The following is a 13,965-nucleotide window of genomic DNA, read 5'->3' as shown; positions in this document are numbered from 1 at the left end:
CTTCATATCTTGAATGTCAGTTATTTGAAGAAAATAAACACAAAAAGAGCAAAATGTACCACATTAAAATCCATCCTTAGAAAGGCAAATATGTATTTCCTTGAAATATAATAATTATTTGATTTCTAAACAGACTTACTTCTCACCTTTATTATTTTTACCTTACCAGATTGCCTTTAAAATGTACATTTACATCTTTCTTTTATAATTTTTAACTATAGTGTCTATATGCAGCTATAATATAAAAATACCTATTTTTATAAATGAAAAGTACAGAGAAGAAAATGAAGTGTTGAAATGCTTGGGAAATTACACTGAAGTAGCATAATACACCACTGTAAAATCCTATGGAAATAAAATAGAGCAACGCCAGCATCTAGAAGCCCCCTCCTGTCTCTAATCATATCTCATCCTGTCCCGCAAAAGTAGCCACTGTCCTTCTAACGCTTAGAGTGATATTTCCCTTGGACCAGCAAGTCATAATTACCCCTATCCTGGCCACTATACTTGATAGTTTGGCTCTAATTAAGATGTGAAATGTACAGCACCTACACATGGAAGTATTTTGAATGTGAGAATTAGGAAATGGGCAGAGCCTTTCTGTCTTGCCTGACTTACTAGTTGCTCTTTAGGATCAAATGAGATTGATGACATTATTTTATTTTTCTGAGACAGGGTCTTGCCATGTTGCCCAGGCTGTCTCAAACTTCTGAGCTCAAGTGATACGCCTGCCTTGGCCTCTCAGAGTGCTGGGATTACAGGCATGAGCCACCATGCTTTGCCTGAAATCATTCTGAAAACTATTCAAGCCACTTGGGTTCAAAGCTCTTGCCAGTCACTTACAAATTTACCCTCTGTGGAAGTATCTTACTCCACAGAGGGCAAATTTGTGAGGATTTTGTGAAATCAAGAAAAGGGGTTATCAAAGGCATATGTTAAGTGCTTATCAAATTAGTCTCTTTAATCATTTACTTGATTGGTCCAAGAGGAGAATTTTGAGCCATGGAGTTCTCTTCTCCCAGGATAATTTTAAACATTCGTCAAACTTTATAATGGTAATAAATTATTAATGAGTCAAGCCACTAATTAGAGAGTTGTACTAGTCCATTTTCACACTGCTATAAAGAACTACCTGAAGCCAAATGATCCCCCACAAAGACCAGCAAGCTGAGACCCACCAACTTGAAATTCTCACAGCAGCACCTGGGACAGTCTAGCTTGGTGAGGGAATGGGCATCCTCCATTACTGAGGTGGTTCTAACCTTGCCTGTGTAAACAGAATTGCAGGAAAGTTTACACAGCAGCTGGGCGGAGCCTGAGGCAGCTCTGTAAGACCTCTACAGGCAGACTGTGACTAGACTTTCTTCTTGTTGGACAGGGCATCTCTGAAAAAGGCAGCAGCCCATCAGGAACTAATAAAGCCCCATCTTCCTGGAGCAGAACACCTGGGAAAACAGGCTCTTGTGAGCTCCACTTCAGCAAACTTAAACGTCCCTACCCAGCAGTTCTGAAGGGAGCAATGGAGCCCCCAACATAGCACTTGAGCTCCGATAAGGGACAGACTGCCTCCTCAAGTGGCTCCCTGACCCCTGTATATCCTAAGAGACACCTCATACAGGAGAGCTCTTGCTGACATCTGGTGGGTACCCTTCTGGGATGAAGCTACCAGAGGAAGGAACAGGCAGCAATCCTTACTGCAGCTCACGTAGGCAATTTCCAGGCAAGCAGGGTCTGGAGTGGACCTCCAGCAGTCCTGCAGCAGAGGGGCCTGACTGTTAGAAGGAAAACTAAAAGAAATAGCTTCAACATCAACAGAAGGCCCACTCAGGGACCCTCTCCAAAAGTTACCAACTTCAAAGGTAGATACATCCATGAAGATGGGAAGAAACCAGCACAAAAAGGCTTAAATCATCAAAAACTAGAATGCCTCTTCTCCTTCAAGGGATCACAACTCCTCATGAGCAAGGGAACAAAACTGAATGAATTGTTGAATTGATGGAAGCAGACTTCAGATAGTGGATAATAACAAACTTCTCCAAGCTAAAGGAGCATGTTCTAACCCAATGCAAAGAAACTAAGAACCTTGAAAAAAGGTTAGATGAAATGCTAACTAGAATAACCAGCTTAGAGAAGAACATAAACGACATGATGGAGCTGAAAAACACAGCACGAGAACTTCAAGAAGCATACACAAGTTTCAATAGCCAAATTGATCAAGCTGAAGAAAGGATATCAGATTGAAGATCAACTCAATGAAATAAAGCAATAAGGTAACAAAAGAGTAAAAAGAAATGGACAAAGCCTCCAAGAATATGGAATTATGGGAAAAAAATAAATCTACTTTTGATCAGTGTACCTGAATGTGACAGGGAGAATGAAACCAAGTTGGAAAACACTCTTCAGGATATTATCCAGGTGAACTTCCCCAACCTAGCAGGACAGGCCAACATTCAAATTCAGCAAATACAGAGAACACCACAAAGATAGTTCTCAAGAAGAACAACCCCAAGGCACATTGTTGTCAGATTCACCAGGGTCAAAATGAAGGAAAAAATGCTAAGGGCAGCCAGAGAGGAAGGTCAGGTTACCCACAAAGGGAAGCCCATCAGACTCACAGCAGATCTCTCAGAAGAAACGTTGTAAGCCAGAAGAGAGTGGGGGCCAATATCCAACATCCTTAAAGAAAAGAATTTTCAACCAAGAATTTCATATGCAGCCAACCTAAGTTTCATAAGTGAAGGAGAAAATAAAATCCTTTATGGACAAGCAATGGCTGAAAAATTTTGTCACCACCAGGCCTGCCTTAAAAGACCTCCTGAAGGAAGTACTAAACATGGAAAGGAACAACCAGTACCAGCCACTGCAAAAGCTTGTCAAATTGTAAAGACCATCAACACTATAAAGTAACTGCATCAACTAATGTGCAAAACAACCAGCTAGCATCAAAATGGCAGGATCAGTTTCACACATAACAATATGAACCTTAAATGTAAATGGACTAAATGCCCCAATCAAAAGACACAGACTGGCAAATGGGATAAAGAGACCAAGACCCATCAGTGTGCTGTATTCAGGAGACCCATCTCACATGCAACACAGGCTCAAAATAAAGGGATGGAGGAAGATTCACCAAGCAAATGGAGAGCAAAAGAAGAGCAGGAATTGCAATCCTAGTATCTGATAAAACAGACTTTAAACCAACAAAGATCAAAAAAGACAAAGAAGGGCATTACATAATGGTAAAGGGATCAATGCAACAAGAAGAGCTAACTATTCTAAATATATATGCACCCAATACAAGAGCACCCAGATATATAAAGCAAGTTTTTAATGACCTACAAAGGGACTTAGACTCCCACACAATAATAATAGGAGACATAAACACTCCACTGTCAGTATTAGATCAACAAGACAGAAAATTAACAAGGATATCCAGGATGTGAACTCAGATATGGACCAAGCAGACGTAATAGACATCTACAGAACTCTCCACCCCAAATCCACAGAATATACATTCTTCTCAGCACGACATTGCACTTACTCTAAAATTGACCACATAATGGGAAGTAAATCACTCGTCAGCAAATGCAAAAGGACAGAAATCATAACAAACAGTGTCTCAGACCACAGTGCAATCAAACTAGAACTCAGGATTAAGAAACTCACTCAAAACTGCACAACTACTTGGAAACTGAACAAGCTGCTCCTGAATGACTAGTAGATGTTAATGAAATGAAGGCAGAAATAAAGATGTTCTTTGAAACTAATGAGAACACACAACGTACCAGAAACTCTGGGACACATTTAAAGCAGTGTCTAGAGGGAAATTTATAGCACTGGATGCTTACATGAGAAGCAAGGAAAGATGTAAAGTCAACACCCTAATGTCACAATTAACAGAACTAGAGGAGCAAGATCAAACAAATTCAAAAGCTAGCAGAAGACAAGAAATAACTAAGATCAGAGCAGAGCTGAAGGAGATAGAGACACAAAAAGAAACCCTTCAAAAAATCAATAAATCCAGGAGCTGGTTTTCTGAACTGGTCAACAAAATAGATACACCACTAGCCAGACTAATAGAAAAGAGAGAAGAATCAAATAGATGCAATAAAAAATGATAAAGGGTTATCACCACCGATTCCACAGAAATACAAATTACCATCAGAGATTACTACAAACACTTCTATGCACATAATCGAGTAAATCTAGAAGAAATGGATAAATTCCTGGACACTTACACTCTCCAAAGACTAAACCAAGAAGAAGTTGAATCCCTGAATAGACCAATAACAAGGTCTGAAACTGAGTCAGTAATTAATAGCTTACCAACCAAAAAAAAAAAAATCCTGGACCAGATGGGTTCATAGCTGAATTCTACCAGAAGTACAAAGAGGAGCTGGTATCATTCCTTCTGAAACAATTCCAAACAATACAGAAAGAAGGAATCCTACCTAACTCATTTTATGAGACCGACATCCTCCTGATACCAAAACCTGACAGAGACAAAATTTAAAAAATTTCAGGCCAATATCCATGATGAAAATTGTTGCAAAAATATTCAATAAAATACTGGCAAACTGATTGCAACAGCACATCAGAAAGCTTATCCATCACAATCAAGTCGGCTTCATCCCTGGGATGCAAGTCTGGTTTAACATATGCAAATCAGTAAACATAATCCATCACAGAAACAGAACCAAAGACAAAAACCACATGATTATCTCAATAGATGCAGAGAAGGCCTTCGACAAAATTCAACAGCCTTTTATGCTAAAAACTCTCAATAAACTAGTTATCAAAGGAATATATCTCAAAATAGTAAAAGCTATTTATGACAAACCCATAGCCAATATAATACAGAATGGGCAAAAACTGGAAGCATTCCCTTTGAAAATTGGAACAAGACAAGTGTGCTCTCTCTCACCACTCATATTCAACATAGTATTGAAAGTTCTTGCCAGAGCAGTCAGGCAAGAAACAGAAATAAAAAGTATTCAGTTAGGAAAAGAGGAAGTCAAATTGTCTCTATTTGCACACGACAAGATTGTATATTTAGAAGACCCCATCGCCTCAGCCTAAAATCTCCTTAAGCTGATAAGCAACTTTAGCAAGGTCTCAGGATACAAAATCAATGTGCAAAAATTACAAGCATTCCTATACACCAGTAACAGACGAACAGAGAGCCAAACCATGAGTGAACTCACATTCACAATTGCTACAAAGAGAATAAAATACCTAGGAATACAACTAACAAGGGATGTGAAGGACCTCTTCAAGAAGAACTACAAACCACTGCTCAACGAAATAAGAGAAGACACAAACAGATGGAAAAGCATTCCATGCTCATGGTTAGGAAGAATCAATATTGTGAAAATGGCCATACTACCCAAAGTAATTTATAGATGCAATGCTATCCTCAACAAGATACCATTGACCTCCTTCACAGAACTGGGAAAAAACCACCTTAAACTTCATATGGAACCCAAAAAGAGCCCACATAGCCAAGACAATCCTAAGTTAAAAAAAAAAAAAACCTGGAGGCATCATGCTACCTGACTTCAAACTATACTACAAGGCTACAGTAATCAAAACAGCATGGTATTGGTAACAAAACAGAGATATAGACAAATGGAAAAGAACAGAGGCCTTGGAAGTAATGCCACACATTTACAACCATCTGATCTTTGACAAATCTGACAAAAACAAGCAATGGGGAAAGGATTCCATATTTAATAAATGATGTTGGGAAAACTGGCTAGCCGTATGAAGAAAGCTGAAACTGGACCAATTCCTTACACCTTATACAAAAATTAACTCCAGGTGGATTAAATATTTAAACATAAGACCTAACACCATAAAAACCCTACAAGAAAACCTAGGCAATACCATTCAGGACATAGGCATAGGCAAAGACTTCAAGACTAAAACACCAAAAGTGATGGCAACAAAAGCCAAAATAGACAAATTGGATCTAATTAAACTTAAGAGCTTCTGCACAGCAAAAGAAATTATCATTAGCGTGAACCAGCAACCAACAGAATGAGAAAAAATTTTTGCAACCTGCCCATCTGACAAAGGGCTAATATCCAGAATCTACAAAGAACTTAAACAATTTTACAAGAAAAAACAAGCAACCCCATCAAAAAGTGGGCAAAGGATATGAATAGAAGACATTTATGCATCCAACAAACATGAAAAAAAGCTCATCATCACTGGTCATTAGAGAAATGCAAATCAAAACCACACTGAGCTACCATCTCATGCCAGTTAGAATGGCGATCATTAAAAAAATCAGGAGACAACATGCTGGAGAGGATGTGGAGAAATAGGAACATTTTTACACTGTTGGAGAGAGTGTAAATTAGTTCAACCATTGTGAAAGACAGTGTGGTGATTCCTCAAGGATCTAGAAATAGAAATACCATTTGACTCAGCAATGCCATTATGGGGTATATACCTAAAGGATTATAAATCATTCTATTATAAAGACACACACACAGGTATGTTCATTGCGGCACTGTTTACAATAGCAAAGACTTGGAACCAACCCAAATGCCCAGCAAGTGTAGACTGGATAAAGAAAATGTGGCACATATACATCATGGAATACTATGCAGCCATAAAAAAGGATGAATTCATGTCCTTTGCAGGGTTATGGTTCAAGCTGGAAACCATCATTCTCAGCAAACTGACACAAGAAGAGAAAACCAAACACCACATGTTCTCACTCAGAAGTGGGTGAAGTACAATGAAACACATGGACACACAAAGGGGGACATCACACACCAGGGCCTGTTGGGGGGTGGGGGAGCTAGGGGAGGGAGAGCAGGGGTGGGGGCTTTGGGACGGGATAACATTAGGAGAAATACCTAATGTAGATGTTGCGGGGATGGATGCAGCAAACCACCATGGCATGTGTATACCTATGTAACAATTGTGCACGATCTGTACATGTACCCCAGAACTTAAAGTACAATAAGAAAATTGAAAAAAATAAAGAACTGCTCTCCAGACTGAGTAATTTATAAAAGAAAGAGGTTTAATTGACTCATAGTTCAGCATGGCTGGGGAGGTTTCAGGAAATACAGGCATGGCTAAAAGCAAAGGGGAAACAAGGCACCTTCTTCACAAGCCAGGATGAAGGAGAATGAATGCAAGAGAAACTACCAAACACATATAAAACCATCAGATCTTGTGAGAACTCACTATCTCGAGAACAGCATGGGGTAAACTGCGCCCATGATTCAGTTACCTTCACCTGCTCTCTTTTGACACATGGGGATTGTGGGGATTATAGGAATTAAAATTGGACATGAGATTTTGGGTCAGGACACAGCCAAACTATATGAAGAACCATTCTTGAGCAGGCCTGAAATACCATAAAATTCAACCACCTGCAACCATGTTGGCAAAAAATGGTAGAACTGTGCATTTTAGAAAGGGAAATTAAACAAGTTATTTTTAAGAAGTAGCTTTGAATGTAATAAATACCTAGGTTCGTTTTCTCTTTTGCTTTTTGCTTTGGTGGTATGCCTATTATGAAAAATTTATGTAATAACAGCTAATATTATAGATACTATATTGATACCGATTGTATTGATTTGAAAATCAGCTCAGAGAGTGATTAAGATCTCACATAGCATGTGTTAGAGCTTTGTTATGTCTGCAGGCTGTTCTTAGTGTGTTGTACAGTAGTGTCTTTCTTTGCACAAACCACCTAGTCCCTCCATACCTCTTTAATACCCTATACAATGGATATCAGAAGAGCTACCTCATTATGTAGTGTTATATTTGGAAATGTTAAATATATGCAAAGTGCTTACATAATATATTAACAGAAGACAGAATAATGGCTGGTAATATTTTCATATTACTGCCAAAATGAAGTGATAAGGGCCTGAATAAACCAGGCCAGTAACAATGGGATTGGAAAGAAGGAGAATATTTAGGATAATGTATGATGTAGAATCCGTAGGTTTCTGGGTGGAGTGATTGGCTGGACTAAGAATTGAAACAGGAAATAGGAACAAAGATTTGGGGAAGAGCAGAGAATTTAGGAGGGGAAAAGGTACATTACATTTGAGGTACTTATGGCATATCCAGAAGGAAATTTCCAGCAGATTCTTGTAAACACAAGCCTTGGTATTCAGGAGAAAGATCAAAGCCATAGAAATAAAGTTCCAACCTATAATATAGGTAAGAGTAGAAGCGATAGCTTTGGATGAGATTATTGATGAAAAATGTGTAAAGTAAGGAGACAAGAATAAGGCAGTGCACTGAATTTTTACATTTGGAAGAAGGATGGGATGGCCAGGAGCCAGGAGGATTGGCTATAGAAGTAAAAAAAAAGCCAAGAGAGACTGACACCAGACCGTAGAGAACCCCAGTAAGAGGAATGAAGAGGTTATTGGCCACCTTACAGAGCGCCATTTCAGTGGCATGGTCAGGTACTACACCCAGATTCCAGCAGGTCAAGCAGTGGATAGGCATCAGACTTGGCTTGGCTTAGAAAGGAAGAGAAAGGGCTGTAGTCTGAGATGAAAGCAAAAGTAGGAAAGTTTATTTTACAGATGGAAAAATAAGTGTGCGGTTTTATACATTAAGGGACAAAATACATTTTAAAGGATATGATTTAGATAAGAAAAGAAGGAAAACTTGAGGAAAGCAAATCTAGAACATATTGGGGTGAGGGGAGTCAGGATTAGCATCAAAAGATGAGGTAGAACAATCTCAGGGAATATCTTGGATCAGGAGCAAAATCACAAGTCATGAACAGTGGCCTGATGTGTTTTGTTTGGCCTCAAAGTATTTTAAACGTAAATGAACTGGTTGGCAGCATTAATGTATTATACATATTTACCCCAAAGACAGAGATTCAGACTTCTAAGAGCCACAATATTCTTGAGGATAGGAGCATGCATCCTTGCTTGGATATAGCATTGGAACTGAGTAAGAACTGCACTAAGATGGTAAGCAATTTTGGAGTTACCACAAATCCTAGAGAGACTTCTGTTTATTACACTAGACTAAGCTCCCATTACTCATTTGCCTAATTTGCCTAGCCGTTGTAGGAATTTGAGTTTGTAACTCCTGATGAAGGGCCTGCTGAAATCATGAATGGATCAGAATTACCTGCTGAGTTTACCATACCATTTTTTGCATTTGTTCAATCTGTTAATTGTACATAAGCTAGATGTAAAAACAAGGCAACCAGCTGTGCCAGTGGCTCATGTCTGTAATCCCAACATTTTGGGAGGCCAAGGTAGGAGGTTTGCTTGAGGCCAGGAGTTCTAGACCAGTCTGGGCAACATAGTGAGAACCCCATCTCTACACAAAATTTTTTTTTTTAATTAAAAACTTTTTTTTTAAAGCAAAGCAACTTGGTCACAGATATCCTTAATACTTCAACATGCTTGATTAGAGAAAAAAGATTATAATTTTAGTGCCCAAGAACAGAAAGATAAATGTTTAAAGTGTAATAGGGTTTCCAATGTCAATAATGGCAGAATAGCTTGTATCAGATAACAATGATAAATTCTGAACAAAATAGGGTGGAAAAAGATTCTTTGAAGACATTGAAGTTACTTAAAGCAGGCAGAAATTGGAGGGAATTTCACTGTTTAAAGAAGGCAGCTACACTTTCCCTTGAGGTTACTTTCTGTGGTGCAGATAGAATACAACAGAAACTGTCTTTCTTTCCTGGAATGACGAGACTGCCACTATGGCTAGAAATTGAGGAGAAAAATCCAGGAAAGGAAGCAGCCAGAGAGTGGGAGGTGGAAAGTATTTCCCTCAAATCCTTGACTGAACCCAGCACTGAGTGAGGCTGTAAGGGACCCAGAGGAAAACAACAGAGGGAAGGCTGAAAGAACAGAACAGTTATTCCAGCTACTACTCTCCACTATAGGAGAAGCAAGAGATGAAAGTTCACGTCTTAGTTACAGGGCTTGGAAAAATCCATCTTTCCATTGAAACCTCATTGGATCTATGCCTTAGGAGTAAGTACTACATCCGAAAATTAATTAATTCACCCTAGGATGAAGGGCAAAACCAAAACAGGCTCACCCTAACAAAGCATAAAACCAAGCTTCCCCAGGTTTATGATACACCTCTAATTTAACTGACTGCTGGTTAAAACTTTCAGAGGAAGATGACACAACTTAGAGATTGCAATGTATCATCCACAGTGTCATGGAGGGGAGGAGAGTGGGGAATAAAGGGAAGAAACAGGAAAATATGAGAAAACATAACCCAGAGTTTTGAGACAAATCAGTCAATAAAAACAGACCCACAAACGATTTGGCAGACTTGACTTTATTTTTTATTTTTATATTTAAAAATATTTTATCTTTCAATTTGTTTTTATATTTCAATAGCTTTTGGAATACAAGTGGTTTTTGGTTACATGAATAATTGTATAGTGGTGAAGTCTGAGATACTGGTGCACCCATCATTGGAACAGTGTACATAGTACCCAATGTGTACTTTGTTAGCCCTCATTCTCTCTCACTCTCCCATTTCTGTCTCCAGTGTCCATTCTGTATGTCTTTGTGTACCCATAGCTGACAGGACTTTAAATAACTCTGCTGAAAATGCTCAAGATTCTGTAGGAAAACATGAATATTATAGGTGAAGAGATGGGCATTTCAGGAAAGATTGGGAAACTAATAAAATATACTTGAATGAAAATTTTAGGATTAAGAGTAATATCTGAAATTAGAAATTCATTGGAGGGGGATCAAAAGTAGAGTAGGGTGGCATAGAATAAAAGATCAATTAATTTAGATTAACAGAATTTATCCAACCTGAAGTAGAGAGGGGAAAAAAAAGAAAAAGTAAGTCTTAATGACTTGTGGGACAATCTAGGTGGAAAAACAGTTTCAGAGAGAGAATGGGGCAGACAAATTATTTCAAGTCAAAAACTCCAAACTTGATTTAAAAAATAGCAACCTACAATTCTGGAAGCTCAGTGAACTCCAAGCAGGACAGCTTTTATGCACATCAAGGTCAAACTCCTGAAAGCCGTAAGTTAGAAGTTTACCTCAACCCCTTCATAATGTTAACAATGCCCAGAGAATTCATTACTTGACCAAGGCAGTTACTAGAAGGATTGAGACTAATACTTAACACATTCAAACTCCTGGTCCAGTATGCTTTCTGCTGTGGAACACTGCCTAGATTCCTAGACATAGCTCATAAAATAGGATTGCTGTCATCTAGTGAATAGGTTGCAATGCCTGAATATCAATTGGTGCAACAACACTATTTTTCCAAGTAATGTGTTTGTTCACTTTCTAAAGTATTCTTACTTTCCTACAGAGTTATTTGGTTATGGTTCCTTTTATACCATTTCCTTGTCAAACCCATTTTTCTGAAGCATAGCAAATATATAATTGGTTTTAATAAAAGTAGTGTTTAGGTTTTGACTTTGGTCATTATGTAGTAATTTACCTTCATGTTATTTAAAAATACCTATTTTGTTTCAAAGTAATTAATCTCAAAGTTATTTTACTACCTTTCTCAGATATTAGAGTATTGAAATGGAGTCTTTAGGGGTTACTTTTTAGTTAATCCTGTATTTAGAGTATTAATTAGTTACCATAAGTTATTAAAAAAGTGTCAACTGATCTATATTATTAGTAGCAGTTTTCAATTTGGAGAATAATGCTCTTCACCAGAGTAATATAAATTATTTTTGATCTTGTGTAGGGTACATGGTAAATTTTTCATAGATTATTCTGGTGGCTTATACTTTTTTTCATCTTTGAACAATGCAGATAAAGTTGTTTTTGAGATTATAAGCACATAAACATCTTAAAAATTCAGGGATATTAGCACCTAGTCTGCAGACAAATCAATAATTTTGAATTTTTTGGTATACTTTAATGAGGAAATAAAAACAAAAAAATTATTAAATAAGTAAATTTTCTATTTGATTGTAATACCAATTTTGACTTTCTGACTTGCACCTTGACTACTAAAACAGAACCAAGCACTTCACCACCATATGGTGCTAAATTACTAGCACCCACTGAACCAGAAAGGTCTTCTCTCAATCATCCCACAGGTATTTAATAATTCTCAACAAATAGAGATGACATACCAGTAACTAAATTTTTCTTTATTTCCAATGGACAGCCCTAGCTTTTTGAGGGAACCCTAAAGCAGGTGGAGTATGGTGGTGACTCAATGACAGAACTGAGAATCTGGTTTATTTATCATATAGAAATAACCCCTTCTGCTCATTTCTAATTCTCCAAATCTGCTCTTCAACCTACCAACCCCCTATCCTCTCCCAGTTGCATGCTGTCTTGGTCACTGGATAAGATTCATTACTTTATCATGTATTGAATGATAAATTAGTTTTACATTGCTGCTACATCCTTTTAAGGCACTTTGGATTTTACAGTCCAAAGTACATGTAAAATAACATATTCACAGCTTCTGTGAATTACCTCACGGACATCTTTGGGGGCCATTTTTTTTTTTTTTTTTTTTTTTGGCTACTGAAACCAGGCCAATTGTCCCAAAGAACTGATATTTAAAGTTTCTTTTAAATAAACATAGAAATTGACCCTCACAATCTTAAAACTTGAAAAATTTACATTTGTGTTATCTGAGTTCCTTTGTCAGGAAAGGAACCAGCAGACCTCCCAGAGAGTATCAAGGAACTGAAACTTAACAGATCATGTCATCTGGACAATGAGATCTCAGACCTCTTACTTGTCATGATTGCCTAACCAACCACCTGTTTCCTGTTGACCAACTCCTCTTCCTTACTCTTCCTTAATCGCTGATTTCCAACACATAGTTCTATTTCTTGCCTACTATATAACCTTTAATTTTAGTTTAGTTTTTGAGGAACTGCCAAATTGTTTTCCACAGCAGCTGCACCAGTTTACATTTCCACCAGCAATGTATGAGGGTTCCAATTTCTCCATGTCCTTGCCAACACGTGTTTTCCATTTAAAAAATTATAGCCATCCTAATGAGTATAAAGTTGTATCTCATTGTGATTGATTTGCATTTTCCTAATGACTGTTGATGTTCAGCATATTTCCTTGTGCTTATTGGCTATTTTTATAACTTTTTTGAAACAAATGACTATTGAAGTCCTTTGCCTATTTAAATATTTTTGTGTTGTTTGTCATTTTGCTTTTAAGTTGTAAGAGTTCTTCTTATATTCTGGCTACTGGACCCTTATTAGATATATGATTTACACATTTTCCCCTCATTATGGAGGTTGTCTTTTCACTTTCATGATAGTGTCCTTTGATGAATAAATGTTTTAATTTTTATAAAATCCAATATATTTTTTTTCTTTCTTTTGTTGCTTGTCCTTTGGTGTCATATCTAAGAACTATAGCTGAACCCAACATCATGAAAATGTATCCCTATACTTCTTTTAGATGTTCTATAATGTTAGCTCTTATATTTATGTCCTTGATCCAATTTTAGTTAAATTTTGTAAATGGTGTAAAGTAAGGGTCCAACTTCATTACTTCATTCTCTTCCATGCAGCTATGGAGTCCCCCAACATGCACATTCCCAGCTGAGATCAAACAAGAGATCTTCCTTCTTGTTCAGCTCTTTCTAAACTAGAAATGTGTCCTTTCTGTGGTCTATTTAGTGCAATATTTTTCACAGTTGTGTGCTTTTTTCCTGGGGATGTTGTTGTTTAAAATGGCTCTCCAGTATAGTGCTGAAGTGCTGTCTAGTGCTCCTAAGGACCAGAAGGCTGTGATGTGCCTTGCAGGGAAAATACAAGTGTTATGTAAGCTTTGTTTAGACATGAGTTACAGTGCTGTTGCCCGTGAGTTCAGTGTTATTGAACCAATAATATATATAATAAACATGGTGTCTTTAAACAGAAACACACATAAAACAAGGTTCTGTATTGATCTGTTGACAAAAATCTTGTGAACAGAGGTTCACAGGAGCCTAATTTTGTATTTTCCCTACGAT

Source organism: Sapajus apella, unplaced genomic scaffold (assembly GCF_009761245.1).
Source record: "Sapajus apella isolate SASKATOON/1434 unplaced genomic scaffold, GSC_monkey_1.0 scaffold28, whole genome shotgun sequence".
Taxonomy (NCBI): domain Eukaryota; kingdom Metazoa; phylum Chordata; class Mammalia; order Primates; family Cebidae; genus Sapajus; species Sapajus apella.
Note: the sequence above shows the minus strand (reverse complement) of the source record.